The following is a 20,644-nucleotide window of genomic DNA, read 5'->3' on the forward strand; positions in this document are numbered from 1 at the left end:
AGTTAGGTATCTGCACAACTGCTTTTTTGTCTGTCTTCTTGCCACATATTAAAAGGAATAGTATAGGCAGTGGATGTCAGTAGTCAATCATGGATGTGTTTCTCCCGCCAAAGAATTATGTTTTACTCACCTTTGGATTCCAATGAGCCTTTTCCTGTGAGAGTATGGGCGTGGCTGGTAGCACCAAGACACCTAGATTATGTCGTGTTAGTATTGCCTAGTTTCTTGCTACTTTTGCCTTGGAAGAAGACCCTTGAATAGTTTTTGCAGGAAACCCTCAAGGTCTAAACCATGCTGGCAATACACCATGAATTAGGTGTGCGATGAAGCAGTTGGCAAAATTCAGCCACCTTTGATCTGGCTGACAGTTTCAACTGCAGTGCAAAAGGTGCGGCAGGTGGAAAGAGCTTTTTGCTTCTGCTGCATGTGCTGCGGCCCAGGAAGAGGGCAGCAGCACAAGCCACAATGGTAAAAAGCACTTTGTGTAAAATCATGCACCATGTGCCAGGCGCCATGTGGGGCCTGGCACATGGTGCATTGCTGTGTGGGGGGCACTAAATCTGCCCCCCAAGCCACTTAGCAGTGGCCCACGGGGGAGAGAGGCCCTGCTTGGGGCCCTCAAAGTCTCTTTCCTTCTGTGGGAAAACCATGAAAAGGCAGTCGAAAAAGGACATCCTAATCCCTACGGCGGTGCATACGCAGGCACTGCCCCCATTGTAAGGATAGGATTCCAACGGCTGCCCCCTGAAGGGATCTTAGATCCTGTCGGAGGCGGCAGTCTCTCCTCCCGACCTCTGCGCTCCAACGCCGGTATTGTAATTAATCTGCGCTCGGGCCAATGGCCTGGATGTCAAATAGACCGCCACAATGGCCTCTCAGTGTCGGTCCGCCCAACATCGTAATGAGGCTCCTAGTTTGTGAAACAGTAAGGAAAGTGTTGGATTATGGAGCGGTAAAATTTACACTTCAGTCAGTGCAATAATAAGGAAAGTACTGGATTGTGGTGGAGTACGATTGACTATTCCCATACCAGCCAGTGCAACAGTAGGGAAAGTGTTGGATTGCAGAAGGGTTAAAATGTACTAATCCCACTTCAGCCAGTGCAAGATTAGGGAATTGTTGGATTGCTGGGGCGGGGGGGGGCTAGAATTTACTATTCCCACTCCAGTCAGTGCAACAGTAGGAAAAGTGCTGGATCGGGGAGGGGTAAAATGTGCTTCTCCCACTCCAAATAACAAACAGTGTATTAAGGGTCTAAGGGATGTTTATAGACCTGCCCGGGTTACAATCACCAAATAGTAATATTCACCGCAAAGAAAGCCAGGGGTCTAAAATGGAGCTGTATGCATATGAAAAAAGAGAGAGGCTGTATGCTTATGAAAAAAGAGAGAGCTACAAGAATTCAGATAGCCCAAGGGAAATGCACAGAGTCACAGAGGAGTAACGAAACGCCACCCTTACCTGTCCGTCATTGCCTCGGACTGGAATCTGAGTCAGGTGGAGGCAACGAACGGAGCAGAGAGGGCTTGTTTGTAGGTGGCTCACAGCCTCTCTCTTTTTTGATATGCATACAGCTTCTAACGTAACAATGACATGGCATAGCAAGAGTTTTTAATACAATAATTTAGTTCCTTAAAACTCGGCAACCTTTGGTGTTTCCAAGTGTGGGTTGAGCCGGTTTTAGCACTGTGAGCAAGATTAATGGGTAGATCTGGAAGTAGGGATAAGTTTTGTGATCAATGTATGATACAAGACAGATAATAAGCGCATAGATTATTCTGTTTGTATTAGGCTCATGATTCCATACCTCCACAGAGTGGCCTCATATAATCCTGAGCCTGGTCCAGGAGTGATGAGGTCTAGTCCCCGGTCAATCTGGGTGAGTGAACACTTTTGATTCTTTTTGACTATAGACTTATGTAGCTTGAGTAGGACAGCCTTAACAGAACATTGTGTCCAATATGTGTTGTTTGTTATGTTTACTTTTAGATGAAATACACACCACTTTGACACGGAGGAACAGTAACACGTTCCGGTTAAATATATCCTTTGAAAGCAATTTGTATTGTTTGTACAACAGCACTTGCAGTAGCATTATTATTTAGAACAGAGGCCCTGAAGAAAGCCGGAGGTCATTATCCTTGAAGGCTGAAACATGTTGGCCTACTTGCGGTTATTTGTTTTAAACAGCGTATTTTTGCACTTTTCTCGTTTTTAATTAGGAAAAGGGCAAGCTTAAATAAAATTCTTTTCTTTTTGACCCTGTATCCTATTTTAATCTCACCACTTATGATTTTCTTGCACTGCACTTGGTCCCACTTCCATCTTGATCACATGGTCTACGAGTGACTGAGGGTTGATACCCAACTCTACCAATGGGAAGGGCATTTCGTCTCAATGATCTAGAGACATACCCTCCCAGTTGGATAACCAAATGATATAATTGATCATCACAAGAGTTTGATGGGAATCCAAGAGATATTTTTGGGTTCCACCCACTTTCACTGTTGGTCCTGTGTTCTGTGATCCATGTTCTACTCTGATTAGGATACTATCATACTACTCTGTCTTTTGGTTTTCGAGGCACTTAGGTAGGCACGTATACCATTGGTTGAGGTTTCTTGGCATCCTCCATTTTAGACCCATGGGTTTCTTTGTGGTGAATATTAATATTTGGGGATTGTAACCCGGGCAGGTCTGTAAACATCCCTTACTACACTGTTTGTTATTTGGTTATTAGAGCAGCTATCGGCTGCGGGTCTTTCTGTGTGATTGCATGATAAGAGGCAGTCTAATACTACTTACGTGTTAGAAGTAGTTTAAACCCGTTTTTCATTGCGCACTAGTTCAGATCGGTTCCTCACCTTAGGGACCCCTTTCTGGGAGCTACATTTTTTCGAGATTGCTGAACGAAGCGGTCTGGCATATGACGATTCAGTTTTCCAATCAATCCTTGACAATATGCCGAGCATCCTTGAGACACTCCCAGTTCCAGCTGTGGGAGTAATAGATGACTGGACTAAAGTCCTCACTCTTAAGAAATCGCATTCCAGAACACAGGTGCATGGCATCGCGATGGCAGAATATATGAGAGCAAGCTGTGCACCACCTGGGCTCATTGTTACTAATGCCCCTCGTCTTTTTCTTAACGACAGATCCTTCCTCAAGGATTGGTCGCTGATTGCCTGGCGGTGTACCCGCGATTGGTTAATTTTGATAATTAGCACCGCCAAAAGGGTGGCAGATGCTATTCTTATTGAAATTCAAACATTGGAGGCACAGATTAAAGCTACCTTTACCCCAATTATTTAAAAAAACCAATAAGATGAATCTGATAAGAATAATAAAGATTTCAAAGACTCAATATTACAGATCAAGATAGACAAATTCAAGAAAGATCTGGCTAAGTTTAAACTTGATAATGGATATCCATATACTAGCGACTCCTATAAAGCACCCGACTTTAGTAAAAGCGGAAGGAGATATGGGTCCAACTACTCTGGATCCAGCTCTGACACTGGCAGTGATTCAGACAGCACAAATCCTCTATCCTTCATGGGTAGAGGTCGGGGAAGGGCTGCTAGATACCAAAATTACAGAGGACAACAAATGTCCCAGGTACAACCATGGTGGCCACCAGCCCCGTGGAACCATCCGGGCAATTTCCAGCACCCTTTTCAACCACCTATGGGACCCTTTTCTGGCTATCAAAATTACAACAATCAGCCTTTTTTAGGCTTTGGCCCCCGGAGGTCACGGGGGGCAAAAAGAAGAACCTCCCAAGCGCAGGTCCACTGGGAAGATTCGACAGGACCACACGCAGGCACTCACAGCCACATGAGAAGGAATGCCCAGCAATCGGTGACCTATCCGAACAGAGCCTTGTAATCAATTTGAGTAAGAAAACGCTAACAGCTATTGAAGAAATTGTTTTGAATTAAGGCTTGGGCTATGTTATCACCGATAATGGGGATCCATTTCAGCTACAAATAGAACTAGCTCTGTTCTTTCGTAAATTAAGGCTGCACTACTTTTTCAAAGATAAAGACATGTCAACGGATGATCAAGAGACTAAGAACAAAGGCCTCCGTAATAAATCCAATTTTGTACCACCAGCCCATGCTGTACCTCCACAGGTAGCTACCTTTGAAAAGGCAGTAAGGGATGAAATTGAGAAAATCTGGGTCCCACAAAAACATGGCTTCAGTAATCTATCTAAAGAAGAAAGAATATCACTGAAAACCCTAGCACAGGAATCTTCAATAACTATAAAACCTGCAGACAAGGGGGGGGGGTCTATAGTGATACAAGACACTGAGACATATAGAAAGGAATGTCTACGCCAATTGGGGGATAGGTCTTCTTACTTACCATTATCTGAGGACCCTTCACCTAGACTAATGAATGAGATCAGAAGTCTGGTGGAAGAAGCCCTGGCTGAGGGGTGGATTACGCCACTTGAAGCACAGTTTTTACAGGCACAACATCCCATTATGCCTTACTTTTACACTTTGCCTAAAGTGCATAAGGCCCAGAGACCACCACCTTGCAAACCCATAATATTGGGTCAAGGCTCGATTTTGGAGCCCTTCTCTGCATTTGTAGACCACTTTTTGAGACCGATAGTGCAAACTATGCCAACTTACTTGAAAGATACGAAAGATGTTCTACGGGTGATTCCAGAGATAGTATTCAATCAGGAGACAGATCACTTGGTCTCTTTTGACGTCGAATCTCTATACACCTCCATTCCCCAGGATGAGACTTTAGATACCATCAGGTCCATCCTGGGTCAGACTGACCTAGATTCAATAACCCCTGTATCATTCATCATGGCCTTAGCCAAGATCGCCATGAAAGACAACTACTTGAAATATGAGGATACCATCTACCTCCAGACCTCGGGGACCAGTATGGGCAGTATTTTTGCGTCAATAATATGATGGAAGCACTATATTGACGATGTCCTAGTTGTGTGGCGAGGTGATAAGGAATCTATCCTTTTATTCCACCAGTGGCTAAATATTCAAAACAGATACTTACGTTTCACTGTGGAGGTCAGCAAAGAAAGGCTCGCCTTCTTGGACCTGTCGATTTATGTCACTCCGACTTGTCTAGAGAGTGAGTTATTTCGCAAACCTATGGCGAGGAACTCACTTCTACTGTATGAAAGTCAGCATTCCAAGTCACTTCGGGACAATTTGCCTTACAGGCAGTTCCTCCGTGTCCGGCGGAACTGCTCGACATCTGATACCTTTAATAAACATGCTGCCAACCTTTCTAATCAACTGCAAGGTAGACATTATCCTAAGAAGCTTGTTAAACGTTCTCTTAAATGTGCTCAAAACAACCATCGCGAGGCCCTTCTGGCACCTCCTATAGAGAAGCAACCACTCAATCGCCTCACGTTTGTCAGTACTTTTAATGCAAAGTCTAATTGCATTCAACGCATTGTGAGATGACATTGGCGCATTCTGAGCTGCAGCAATGACAAAATTGAACCTCCTCTTTTTGCATTCAAGCGTTCAAGCAGTTTGCGAGATCGTTTAATACACACTCGCCCAAAGGAGAATCCTAAAAGAAAAATTGGGACCTTATGGGAATCACCACCTGTTACTGGACACCACCCATGTGGTGGATGTTCTGTCTGCCCACAGACTTCCAATGTTTCCCATGTAGACATAGGCACAGATCGCCCTTGGGAATTGAAACAGTTCACAAACTGTAATACTGCACATGTGGTTTACCAGCTCACTTGTCCCTGTAATGAGAGATACAGTGGGATGACGACTAGAAAGGTCCGTATACGGATGTTGGAGCATAAGAGCTCTTTCAGATGTAAAAAGAACGTCTCCAAATTGACTAAACACTTCTTGGACCACAACCATAATGAATCTGATTTTAAATGGACGGTCTTGGAAAAGCCATATATCCCTTCCCATGTCGGTGATGTATCCAAATTTCTATTTACTAAAGAACAAAAGTGGATATATAATTATCCACAGACAGTCGTGGGCTTAATGACGAAATACCATGGACCAATCTGGGGCATCGCTGATACTGGTTCGTAGATGTGTCCCCGTAACTCCACAAATATAATATATGACAACAATTCAATATATTATAGAAACACAGTGAATGAGTTTATACAGTTCCAGTTAGCCTCTGGTCCTTCCCCTTTCCCTGGTCTGAGCGAGGGCAGTTGAGTTCATTGTTTGGTTCACCAACCCAATAGAATTGTGTTTGCATGTGTTGACAACATTTCAGTTGCCTGACGGTGCCTGTGCATAAGAATTTAGGTCCTGAAGTATAGACTTGGGCATCTTGGCATCATACACTCACTCCTCTTTCAATCGACATAAGTATTCCTGGCTATGTTGATCAATGTGAGAATTATTTCTCTGTGAGTTATTGACGTCAATCTGCAGTCCTTGTACTTGCATTTTATATTCATGTGATGACATGCAGTGACACTGGTTTAGTGCCCTCCTGCGACCTTGTTACTTTTCATTTCATAAAGTTTAGCTAAGGTTGCTCGTTTGTCTGACTGGGGAGTTTGCATAAAGTTAGTTGACAGACCCGCTGAAGACTTAGTTGTAGAAGCCTTTTATGCATTGAAATAAGCGATGATATAATATATAGGATCCTAACCATCGAGGACTTTTCCTTCTGTATTTTTAATACTATTAAAGTGTTGAGGGAATGAGTATTACGGACATCTGCTCCTTTGCCGAGCACACGGGGAACTACTCGTCCTCGGGACATGATGTCATCCTGTAGTGTTGGGTAATCACGCGAGATCATTTGAATGAGTTTGTCGTGTGTTGTTAGATTGCTACGTTCTATAACTTGAACCAATGATCTAAGCTTTCCAAGGCGTTCTGACAGCCTTTAAGATATTACTTTTTCAGACTTTTTCAGTTTTGTACAGTTTCTCTTGCCCTGTACACGGGGAATGACTTTGTTCCCGGTACATGATGTCATTCAGTAGTCCTGAGCTAATCTCGTGAGATTACGAGAATAATATTCTTCGTCTGTTAGTAGACTGCTTCGTCTCTTTACTGAGCTGATGATTTAAAAACGAAGTTTCCCAAGGTACTTTGGTATTCTTTAACTGAACAAGATCCTTTTATATATTTATATTGTTTCCCATAGATTAACAGTTCTAGCCCAACGATTGGCTTAGACATGAGTGAGCCACCTACAAACAAGCCGTCCCTGCTCCGTTCGTTGCCTCCCCCTGACTCAGATTCCAGTCCGAGGCAACGACGGACAGGTAAGGGTGGCGTTTCGTTACTCCTCTGTGACTCTGTGCATTTCCCTTGGGCTATCTGAATTCTTGTAGCTCTCTCTTTTTTCATAAGCATACAGCCTCTCTCTTTTTTCATATGCATACAGCTTCTAACGTAACAATGACATGGCATAGCAAGAGTTTTTAATACAATAATTTAGTTCCTTAAAACTCGGCAACCTTTGGGGTTCCCAAGTGTGGGTTGAGCCGGTTTTAGCACTGTGAGCAAGATTAATGGGTAGATCTGGAAGTAGGGATAAGTTTTGTGAGCAATGTATGATACAAGAAGGATAATAAATTGCAAAAACAACAAGTGATGGACCGAATGTGGATCAATGTCACACATTCCCCCAGTCAAAAGATCTGGGCCCAAATCCATCGTTTTTTTTGCACTCCACACCACCCTGGGTTAGACAATGGCGATATGCAAATCAGCTCTGACCCTGTTGCCCCATGGGAACAGTCCAGTCCGAACTACAAAAGCCATGTCCTTCCCAGAACGGAATCAAGCATCCGAGGACCGGACCGGTTTCGAGGTAACACCTCTCATCAGCCCGGCTAGCTTGACTCCAAGTGGTGTGGAGTGCCTGGGACCCACGTCTGGGCATCCCCAGCGCACTTAGGGCGGCAATTGCAAAAACAACAAGTGATGGACCGAATGTGGATCAATGTCACACATTCCCCAAGTCAAAAGATCTGGGCCCAAATCCATCGTTTTTTTGCACTCCACACCACCCTGGGTTAGACAATGGCGATATGCAAATCAGCTCTGACCCTGTTGCCCCATGGGAACAGTCCAGTCCGAACTACAAAAGCCATGTCCTTCCCAGAACGGAATCAAGCATCCGAGGACCGGACCGGTTTCGAGGTAACACCTCTCATCAGCCCGGCTAGCTTGACTCCAAGTGGTGTGGAGTGCCTGGGACCCACGTCTGGGCATCCCCAGCGCACTTAGGGCGGCAATTGCAAAAACAACAAGTGATGGACCGAATGTGGATCAATGTCACACATTCCCCCAGTCAAAAGATCTGGGCCCAAATCCATCGTTTTTTTGCACTCCACACCACCCTGGGTTAGACAATGGCGATATGCAAATCAGCTCTGACCCTGTTGCCCCATGGGAAGGACATGGCTTTTGTAGTTCGGACTGGACTGTTCCCATGGGGCAACAGGGTCAGAGCTGATTTGCATATCGCCATTGTCTAACCCAGGGTGGTGTGGAGTGCAAAAAAACGATGGATTTGGGCCCAGATCTTTTGACTGGGGGAATGTGTGACATTGATCCACATTCGGTCCATCACTTGTTGTTTTTGCAATTGCCGCCCTAAGTGCGCTGGGGATGCCCAGACGTGGGTCCCAGGCACTCCACACCATTTGGAGTCAAGCTAGCCGGGCTGATGAGAGGTGTTACCTCGAAACCGGTCCGGTCCTCGGATGCTTGATTCCGTTCTGGGAAGGACATGGCTTTTGTAGTTCGGACTGGACTGTTCCCATGGGGCAACAGGGTCAGAGCTGATTTGCATATCGCCATTGTCTAACCCAGGGTGGTGTGGAGTGCAAAAAAACGATGGATTTGGGCCCAGATCTTTTGACTGGGAGAATGTGTGACATTGATCCACATTCGGTCCATCACTTGTTGTTTTTGCAATTGCCGCCCTAAGTGCGCTGGGGATGCCCAGACGTGGGTCCCAGACACTCCACACCATTTGGAGTCAAGCTAGCCGGGCTGATGAGAGGTGTTACCTCGAAACCGGTCCGGTCCTCGGATGCTTGATTCCGTTCTGGGAAGGACATGGCTTTTGTAGTTCGGACTGGACTGTTCCCATGGGGCAACAGGGTCAGAGCTGATTTGCATATCGCCATTGTCTAACCCAGGGTGGTGTGGAGTGCAAAAAAACGATGGATTTGGGCCCAGATCTTTTGACTGGGGGAATGTGTGACATTGATCCACATTCGGTCCATCACTTGTTGTTTTTGCAATTGCCGCCCTAAGTGCGCTGGGGATGCCCAGACGTGGGTCCCAGGCACTCCACACCATTTGGAGTCAAGCTAGCCGGGCTGATGAGAGGTGTTACCTCGAAACCGGTCCGGTCCTCGGATGCTTGATTCCGTTCTGGGAAGGACATGGCTTTTGTAGTTCGGACTGGACTGTTCCCATGGGGCAACAGGGTCAGAGCTGATTTGCATATCGCCATTGTCTAACCCAGGGTGGTGTGGAGTGCAAAAAAACGATGGATTTGGGCCCAGATCTTTTGACTGGGGGAATGTGTGACATTGATCCACATTCGGTCCATCACTTGTTGTTTTTGCAATTGCCGCCCTAAGTGCGCTGGGGATGCCCAGACGTGGGTCCCAGGCACTCCACACCATTTGGAGTCAAGCTAGCCGGGCTGATGAGAGGTGTTACCTCGAAACCGGTCCGGTCCTCGGATGCTTGATTCCTTTCTGGGAAGGACATGGCTTTTGTAGTTCGGACTAGACTGTTCCCATGGGGCAACAGGGTCAGAGCTGATTTGCATATCGCCATTGTCTAACCCAGGGTGGTGTGGAGTGCAAAAAAACGATGGATTTGGGCCCAGATCTTTTGACTGGGGGAATGTGTGACATTGATCCACATTCGGTCTATCACTTGTTGTTTTTGCAATTGCCGCCCTAAGTGCGCTGGGGATGCCCAGACGTGGGTCCCAGGCACTCCACACCATTTGGAGTCAAGCTAGCCGGGCTGATGAGAGGTGTTACCTCGAAACCGGTCCGGTCCTCGGATGCTTGATTCCGTTCTGGGAAGGACATGGCTTTTGTAGTTCGGACTGGACTGTTCCCATGGGGCAACAGGGTCAGAGCTGATTTGCATATCGCCATTGTCTAACCCAGGGTGGTGTGGAGTGCAAAAAAACGATGGATTTGGGCCCAGATCTTTTGACTGGGGGAATGTGTGACATTGATCCACATTCCGTCCATCACTTGTTGTTTTTGCAATTGCCGCCCTAAGTGCGCTGGGGATGCCCAGACGTGGGTCCCAGGCACTCCACACCATTTGGAGTCAAGCTAGCCGGGCTGATGAGAGGTGTTACCTCGAAACCGGTCCGGTCCTCGGATGCTTGATTCCGTTCTGGGAAGGACATGGCTTTTGTAGTTCGGACTGGACTGTTCCCATGGGGCAACAGGGTCAGAGCTGATTTGCATATCGCCATTGTCTAACCCAGGGTGGTGTGGAGTGCAAAAAAACGATGGATTTGGGCCCAGATCTTTTGACTGGGGGAATGTGTGACATTGATCCACATTCGGTCCATCACTTGTTGTTTTTGCAATTGCCGCCCTAAGTGCGCTGGGGATGCCCAGACGTGGGTCCCAGGCACTCCACACCATTTGGAGTCAAGCTAGCCGGGCTGATGAGAGGTGTTACCTCGAAACCGGTCCGGTCCTCGGATGCTTGATTCCGTTCTGGGAAGGACATGGCTTTTGTAGTTCGGACTGGACTGTTCCCATGGGGCAACAGGGTCAGAGCTGATTTGCATATCGCCATTGTCTAACCCAGGGTGGTGTGGAGTGCAAAAAAACGATGGATTTGGGCCCAGATCTTTTGACTGGGGGAATGTGTGACATTGATACACATTCGGTCCATCACTTGTTGTTTTTGCAATTGCCGCCCTAAGTGCGCTGGGGATGCACTCCACACCATTTGGAGTCAAGCTAGCCGGGCTGATGAGAGGTGTTACCTCGAAACCGGTCCGGTCCTCGGATGCTTGATTCCGTTCTGGGAAGGACATAGCTTTTGTAGTTCGGACTAGACTGTTCCCATGGGGCAACAGGGTCAGAGCTGATTTGCATATCGCCATTGTCTAACCCAGGGTGGTGTGGAGTGCAAAAAAACGATGGATTTGGGCCCAGATCTTTTGACTGGGGGAATGTGTGACATTGATCCACATTCGGTCCATCATTTGTTGTTTTTGCAATTGCCGCCCTAAGTGCGCTGGGGATGCCCAGACGTGGGTCCCAGGCACTCCACACCATTTGGAGTCAAGCTAGCCGGGCTGATGAGAGGTGTTACCTCGAAACCGGTCCGGTCCTCGGATGCTTGATTCCGTTCTGGGAAGGACATGGCTTTTGTAGTTCGGACTGGACTGTTCCCATGGGGCAACAGGGTCAGAGCTGATTTGCATATCGCCATTGTCTAACCCAGGGTGGTGTGGAGTGCAAAAAAACGATGGATTTGGGCCCAGATCTTTTGACTGGGGGAATGTGTGACATTGATCCACATTCGGTCCATCACTTGTTGTTTTTGCAATTGCCGCCCTAAGTGCGCTGGGGATGCCCAGACGTGGGTCCCAGGCACTCCACACCATTTGGAGTCAAGCTAGCCGGGCTGATGAGAGGTGTTACCTCGAAACCGGTCCGGTCCTCGGATGCTTGATTCCGTTCTGGGAAGGACATGGCTTTTGTAGTTCGGACTGGACTGTTCCCATGGGGCAACAGGGTCAGAGCTGATTTGCATATCGCCATTGTCTAACCCAGGGTGGTGTGGAGTGCAAAAAAACGATGGATTTGGGCCCAGATCTTTTGACTGGGGGAATGTGTGACATTGATCCACATTCGGTCCATCACTTGTTGTTTTTGCAATTGCCGCCCTAAGTGCGCTGGGGATGCCCAGACGTGGGTCCCAGGCACTCCACACCATTTGGAGTCAAGCTAGCCGGGCTGATGAGAGGTGTTACCTCGAAACCGGTCCGGTCCTCGGATGCTTGATTCCGTTCTGGGAAGGACATGGCTTTTGTAGTTCGGACTGGACTGTTCCCATGGGGCAACAGGGTCAGAGCTGATTTGCATATCGCCATTGTCTAACCCAGGGTGGTGTGGAGTGCAAAAAAACGATGGATTTGGGCCCAGATCTTTTGACTGGGGGAATGTGTGACATTGATCCACATTCGGTCCATCACTTGTTGTTTTTGCAATTGCCGCCCTAAGTGCGCTGGGGATGCCCAGCCGTGGGTCCCAGGCACTCCACACCATTTGGAGTCAAGCTAGCCGGGCTGATGAGAGGTGTTACCTCGACCCGGTCCGGTCCTCGGATGCTTGATTCCGTTCTGGGAAGGACATGGCTTTTGTAGTTCGGACTGGACTGTTCCCATGGGGCAGCAGGGTCAGAGCTGATTTGCATATCGCCATTGTCTAACCCAGGGTGGTGTGGAGTGCAAAAAAACGATGGATTTGGGCCCAGATCTTTTGACTGGGGGAATGTGTGACATTGATCCACATTCGGTCCATCACTTGTTGTTTTTGCAATTGCCGCCCTAAGTGCGCTGGGGATGCCCAGACGTGGGTCCCAGGCACTCCACACCATTTGGAGTCAAGCTAGCCGGGCTGATGAGAGGTGTTACCTCGAAACCGGTCCGGTCCTCGGATGCTTGATTCCGTTCTGGGAAGGACATGGCTTTTGTAGTTCGGACTGGACTGTTCCCATGGGGCAACAGGGTCAGAGCTGATTTGCATATCGCCATTGTCTAACCCAGGGTGGTGTGGAGTGCAAAAAATCGATGGATTTGGGCCCAGATCTTTTGACTGGGGGAATGTGTGACATTGATCCACATTCGGTCCATCACTTGTTGTTTTTGCAATTGCTGCCCTAAGTGCGCTGGGGATGCCCAGACGTGGGTCCCAGGCACTCCACACCATTTGGAGTCAAGCTAGCCGGGCTGATGAGAGGTGTTACCTCGAAACCGGTCCGGTCCTCGGATGCTTGATTCCGTTCTGGGAAGGACATGGCTTTTGTAGTTCGGACTGGACTGTTCCCATGGGGCAACAGGGTCAGAGCTGATTTGCATATCGCCATTGTCTAACCCAGGGTGGTGTGGAGTGCAAAAAAAACGATGGATTTGGGCCCAGATCTTTTGACTGGGGGAATGTGTGACATTGATCCACATTCGGTCCATCACTTGTTGTTTTTGCAATTGCCGCCCTAGGTGCGCTGGGGATGCCCAGACGTGGGTCCCAGGCACTCCACACCATTTGGAGTCAAGCTAGCCGGGCTGATGAGAGGTGTTACCTCGAAACCGGTCCGGTCCTCGGATGCTTGATTCCGTTCTGGGAAGGACATGGCTTCTGTAGTTCGGACTGGACTGTTCCCATGGGGCAACAGGGTTAGAGCTGATTTGCATATCGCCATTGTCTAACCCAGGGTGGTGTGGTGTGCAAAAAAACGATGGATTTGGGCCCAGATCTTTTGACTGGGGGAATGTGTGACATTGATCCACATTCGGTCCATCACTTGTCGTTTTTGCAATTGCCGCCCTAAGTGCGCTGGGGATGCCCAGACGTGGGTCCCAGGCACTCCACACCATTTGGAGTCAAGCTAGCCGGGCTGATGAGAGGTGTTACCTCGAAACCGGTCCGGTCTTCGGATGCTTGATTCCGTTCTGGGAAGGACATGGCTTTTGTAGTTCGGACTGGACTGTACCCATGGGGCAACAGGGTCAGAGCTGATTTGCATATCGCCATTGTCTAACCCAGGGTGGTGTGGAGTGCAAAAAAACGATGGATTTGGGCCCAGATCTTTTGACTGGGGGAATGTGTGACATTGATCCACATTCGGTCCATCACTTGTTGTTTTTGCAACTGCCGCCCTAAGTGCCCTGGGGATGCCCAGACGTGGGTCCCAGGCACTCCACACCATTTGGAGTCAAGCTAGCCGGGCTGATGAGAGGTGTTACCTCGAAACCGGTCCGGTCCTCGGATGCTTGATTCCGTTCTGGGAAGGACATGGCTTTTGTAGTTCGGACTGGACTGTTCCCATGGGGCAACAGGGTCAGAGCTGATTTGCATATCGCCAATGTCTAACCCAGGGTGGTGTGGAGTGCAAAAAAACGATGGATTTGGGCCCAGATCTTTTGACTGGGGGAATGTGTGAAATTGATCCACATTCGGTCCATCACTTGTTGTTTTTGCAATTGCCGCCCTAAGTGCACTGGGGATGCCCAGACGTGGGTCCCAGGCACTCCACACCATTTGGAGTCAAGCTAGCCGGGCTGATGAGAGGTGTTACCTCGAAACCGGTCCGGTCCTCGGATGCTTGATTCCGTTCTGGGAAGGACATGGCTTTTGTAGTTCGGACTGGACTGTTCCCATGGGGCAACAGGGTCAGAGCTGATTTGCATATCGCCATTGTCTAACCCAGGGTGGTGTGGAGTGCAAAAAAACGATGGATTTGGGCCCAGATCTTTTGACTGGGGGAATGTGTGACATTGATCCACATTCGGTCCATCACTTGTTGTTTTTGAAATTGCCGCCCTAAGTGCGCTGGGGATGCCCAGACGTGGGTCCCAGGCACTCCACACCATTTGGAGTCAAGCTAGCCGTGCTGATGAGAGGTGTTACCTCGAAACCGGTCCGGTCCTCGGATGCTTGATTCCGTTCTGGGAAGGACATGGCTTTTGTAGTTCGGACTGGACTGTTCCCATGGGGCAGCAGGGTCAGAGCTGATTTGCATATCGCCATTGTCTAACCCAGGGTGGTGTGGAGTGCAAAAAAACGATGGATTTGGGCCCAGATCTTTTGACTGGGGGAATGTGTGACATTGATCCACATTCGGTCCATCACTTGTTGTTTTTGCAATTGCCGCCCTAAGTGCACTGGGGATGCCCAGACGTGGGTCCCAGGCACTCCACACCATTTGGAGTCAAGCTAGCCGGGCTGATGAGAGGTGTTACCTCGAAACCGGTCCGGTCCTCGGATGCTTGATTCCGTTCTGGGAAGGACATGGCTTTTGTAGTTCGGACTGGACTGTTCCCATGGGGCAACAGGGTGAATGTGTGACATTGATCCACATTCGGTCCATCACTTGTTGTTTTTACAAGAAGGATAATAAGCGCATAGAATATTATGTTTGTATTAGGCTCATGAGATGAGTGAACACTTTTGATTCTTTTTGACTATAGACTTATGTAGCTTGAGTAGGACAGTCTTAAAAGAACATTGTGTCCAATATGTGTTATTTGTTATGTTTACTTTTAGATGAAATACACACCACGTTGACACGGAGGAACAATAACACATTCCGGTTAAATATATCCTTTGAAAGCAATTTGTATTGTTTGTACAACAGCACTTGCAGTAGCATTAATATTTAGAACAGAGGCCCTGAAGAAAGCCAGAGGTCATTATCTTTGAGGGCTGAAACATGTTGGCCTACCTGCGGTTATTTTTTTTAAACCGCGTATTTTTGCAGTGTTCTCATTTTTAATTAGGAAAAGTGCAAGCTTAAATAAAATTATTTTCTTTTTGACCCTGTATCCTATTTTAATCTCACCACTTATGATTTTCTTGCACTGCACTTGGTCCCACTTCCATCTTGATCACATGGTCTACAGGTGACTGAGGGTTGATACCCAACTCTACCAATGGGAAGGGCATTTCGTCTCAATGATCTAGAGACATACCCTCCCAGTTGGATAACCAAATGATAAAAATGATCATCACAAGAGTTTGATGGCAATCCAAGAGATATTTTTGGGTTCCACCCACTTTCACTGTTGGTCCTGTGTTCTGTGATCCATGTTCTACTCTGATTAGGAGACTACTCTGTCTTTTGGTTTTCGAGGCACTTAGGTAGGCACGTTATACCATTGGTTGAGGTTTCTTGGCATCCTCCATTTGAGACCCCTGGGTTTTTTCTCCCACTCCAGTCATTGCAACATTACAAACAGACTAATTAACTTGAACAAAATAAAGAAATAAAAAAAACATATATTTGTAAATGTAAAAAAATCTAAATACTTAAAAAAAATTAAATACCTTAAATGTTTAATACATATCTTAAATTACTACAAATATTATTATAATTAAAGTACAAAACTATGATGCAGATTACGATGGCAGTCCATTGTATTGGGGATGGGACCGCCCGACAAGCTTTTGGCAATTCAGCGTCCTATATTATGATGTGACCGCCTTCAAGGCGGTCGCAAAGTGTATTTTTTGTATTACAGTTTGTGCTGCAGTCCAAAATACACACATTGTGCATATCCCTTCAAAGTGTGGCAGGCACAAACCGGCCTTCCACATGGTGCGGGGATATGGTGCCCCCCCAGGACCCGTGTCTGGGGGCCAGGGAATAAAGGGGGCCCGCTACGGCCCCCAAATGTCCCTCTCCATCAGCCTTTTCATCTTTTCATCTTTACTGCGATGGCGGTGAGACCGCCACTGCGACGGGCTGTTGGTGGTGATCCCACCACCATAGTAATTAGCCCCTGTATAATCAAAATATTAATAACTAATAAATATAGCGTTATTTACATTTCAAAAGCACAACACAATCAACATATACAATAATAAACAATATAATTATAAAACATGAATTAACTATTTTTAAATGTATTATTGCTTGAATAACTTTCTACCCTATATTTCTACAAGTACACAACACATATCTAAAATCATCTCTTCAAATGATATTATTTACACATTTTACATAATTAAATATTTAATAAAACCCTAATATATAAATTAAAAAATCTATATATGTACATCATTTTCATAATTGTAAATGAAACAATTCTTATTAATAGTTACATATAAAAAAATAATTACCTTCCTTCTACTCTTACAAATGCCACAACTCACACCTCATATATAAGGTAACTAATATCTTAAGCACATTATTTTACATAAGTAGTTATCATTTCAATAAATAATATAAATTAACATTATTAATTACATTCATAATTCATTTCCTACAAACCCTTTACCTGTACAAAAACAACATACACCCCAAAAAGTATTGTATTACACAATTTACATAATTATCTATTCCATTAATTATATTAATTTAAAAATAATTATTAATTAATTATAAATAATTTACTTCCCAACCTAGAACCCTACAAAACATACAAAATGCACCTGAAAAGTAATAAAAAATATTATTATACAATGAACATAATCAATTATCAATTGAATAAATAATATCAATTAAAAATATTTAATAATTAATTATCATTAATTTACTTCCCACCCTGTACTCCTACAAAACACACAGCCTGCACCGGAAAGTTAATTAAAAGAATACACACAAACTGCACCTGAAAAGTAATAAAAAATAGTATTATACAATTAACATAAATAATTATCACTTAAATACACAAATATTAATTAAAAATTAATTATTCATTCATTATAATTCTCACCCTAGACCCCTACAAAAACACATAACCTGCACCGGGAACGTAATTAAAAATACATTATTACACAATTAACATAAATGCTTATCATTTAAAAATAATTACTTCCCACCCTGTTCCCCTAAAAACCCCACAAACCTGAAAAACAAATTACTTTTCAAAACAGCTAACAATTAATAAACTATACTATACTATACTAAACACATTAACAATAAGTAAACAAGCATTTTATAACATATACAATTAAAATACATAAAAATTATTTTAAATAGATATTCTCAACAACATTTTTGTAAACTGTATTAATGATTATGATATTTGTGAAAATAGATTCTACGTACCTTACAATCAATGTTCTTGACAAAGATATTCTTGTGCACAATATTTTTGTGTGATCATATTTCAGAGTCGAGATTTCTGACTGAGGATATTTTAATTCCAATATTTGGTCTAAACACCTATTTTGCCTGGTTACAATTTGCTGATAATTTTACATGGATAACTGTGTGTTGCCAGGGCTGGGCTAATCATTCAGTCATTCTATCATTTTTCAAGTCGTTTATGAGTTAAGGGTTTTCTTTTTGAGCTGCATGGACTATTATGATTTGGTCCTGGAAGCAATCAGTCAGTGTATATGAAAAAGGGGCTGTATTTTGCACTGTTGATATCTATTTTGTATAAAATTTTCTGTTAGGGCAGAAACCCCCTCTTTAACCCAAACTCAATAAAGAGGTTCGGGCTCACTTGCAGCACTCATTCGTATGGGTTTGGTTTCCTGTCCAGGTCTGTATACAGTCCTACTGTAGATCATCTTGTGTCTCAATTGTTTGTATTTTTGATACGTCGCAAGGACGGTGCTGCACTTTAAAATTCCAGTGTTGTGCTCTATTATTAAATATGATAGACCTCTGTTGATCCCAATAGTTCCTGTCTTTCATACAAGAAATACAAGTTTCTCTAGCCAGAGATGCTAGAATAATTTACATAGCACACAAATTACACATGTTGAACCTTTTAGTGGTATTTGATTCACTTGCTGCCACATTGATATTTCTATTATTTGGAGTTTATCATATTATTTATTGATGTACCATTATACAATTAAAAGTCAAGCTGATATCAACATATTACAGAATGAAAATGCCTCATGTTGGCTACTGAATAGATATATCTTGACAAAAAGCGATAATTTTGTCACCTCAGTATATCAAGCAGACCCCATTCAGGGACACATAGAGCAAACACACTATGGGGCCGATTCCGATCCTGGATAAAAAACGTCCGTACGATTTTCATCCAGAGCCATCGCCGTACGATACGTACCCGTCCGTCCCAGCCGCGTAGTACGATCCGTATTCTGTCAATCCGTCCGAATCGTCGCGATCGTACGTATTGCAAGGCTGAAACAGTGAACCGTATGACTCGTACACATGCCGTACGACCCAACGAGCATGATCCGGACCGAGGTATGAGGACGCAATTCGTATGGTCCACGTCAGGTAAGGGCGATTCGTACGGAAAAGCACACAATCACTTACACACCGTACGGTGCCTACACCCCGTGATTGCAGGGGTATGGTGCGGACCCCTGCGATCATGGGATGTATGCACCGTACCCGGGGGGGGGGGCGTTCCGTACCTGTTTTGGGGCAAACTCTGCTTTTACGGTTGTTTTCCGCTCCCGTAGAAAAAGGGTCATACGGTGCGTACCCGACACAAATCGTACTTGCTGGGTCGGAAAAAGCAGCAGCGAACCATACAGATGTTGCGTACAGCGGGTTCCGAGGGAGATTCGTACGGGGATTTGATTCGTATGGTCTCTGTACGATTCGTACGGAGTCCAGCTCCTGATACGAATCATACTTCGTCGTATGTACGGGGGATGTTGCAGGGTAAGATTCGTATGGGAAAAACGCTCCGAACGGCTATTCGGGCGGTTTTCCCCGAATCGGAATCGACCCCTATATATACCTAGTCAGAAAAAAGTAAAAGAATTTCCATCCTGTCAAAAATCTGGGAAATTCAACCAATTTGTCATGTATTACCATTTCACAATGTAGACTTTTGTTCATCGCAGGGATATTCTTCTCTCCAGAGGGTAGATGGTGTAAATAGTTTTGAAGGCTGCATATCTTTTAGTTACGATCTTTCACCTCTAGAAAATGGTCTGTTACTCACATTTAAATAGCTACTTAACTTATTCAGGACCTAGGTTTTGTACAACATTGGGTACATTCCATTCTCTTCCCTTCTCTGCAAATGAAGTTCCTGGGATTTCTAGTGGATTCCAAGTCAGAAACAGTGCAATTTCCATAATCTAAGTTGACATTAAACAAGAAAGAATTAAAGCTGATGTAATATTTAAATTTTTTATGCTGTGAATCAAATAGAACCGATGACCCATCCCCACATCTAGGGCTCCTGGGACTGGTACAAGACACTGTGCCATAAAAGACGAAAGTTGCATGCCCTCCTATTACTGTATGCTAGGCGACAGATTGCTGTTAAGTGGGGTTGGAAAAACTGCCAAATTTACTGCCTGGTTATCCGATGTCACTTACGGTCATAAGCAGGTGGGTGTCTACTGGGAGCTGATGCCTTCTGCGTCTAGGCCCCGGGACATATGGGAGCCTTTTATACAATGGTCACAATCAAGGGTGGACTCTCCCACGGCTGATACTGAGATGATCCAGACAGGAGATCCGGAATAGTTGACTGGTTGTACTGTTATCTGATTTATATGTATTCAAGCCTACCATCATAAATCTATGGAATATTTCACCGTTTGAAATGCATACTGGATATGTCACTGCTTATTTATTTGCCTCACATGCCCTATTCTGCCATCTTCCTCCCATAAACTGTTAATATGTATGTAACCCTGCAAAGTGTCAACTCTTCGCTACTCATTTAGCTGTTGCATACACTGCCTACTGGTGCCCTGGACTGGGAACGAAATATTAATCCTATTAATCTACTGATCACATATACTGACCGATATCTATTTTCTTAGTTGTGATTTCTTTCTTTCTTCTATACCACTTTATTTCTTGCTTTTTAACTCATGTTTTTAGTTTTTGCATTTATCATATGGAATATGGAAGATACAACGATGTCACATAGGATTTAATTATACTGTATGTTATGCTTTTTTCCTTTGTAAAATCTCAATAAACAAAGCTAT

The sequence above is a fragment of the Lissotriton vulgaris genome, chromosome 8 (assembly GCF_964263255.1).
Source record: "Lissotriton vulgaris chromosome 8, aLisVul1.2, whole genome shotgun sequence".
In the NCBI taxonomy this organism is placed as follows: domain Eukaryota; kingdom Metazoa; phylum Chordata; class Amphibia; order Caudata; family Salamandridae; genus Lissotriton; species Lissotriton vulgaris.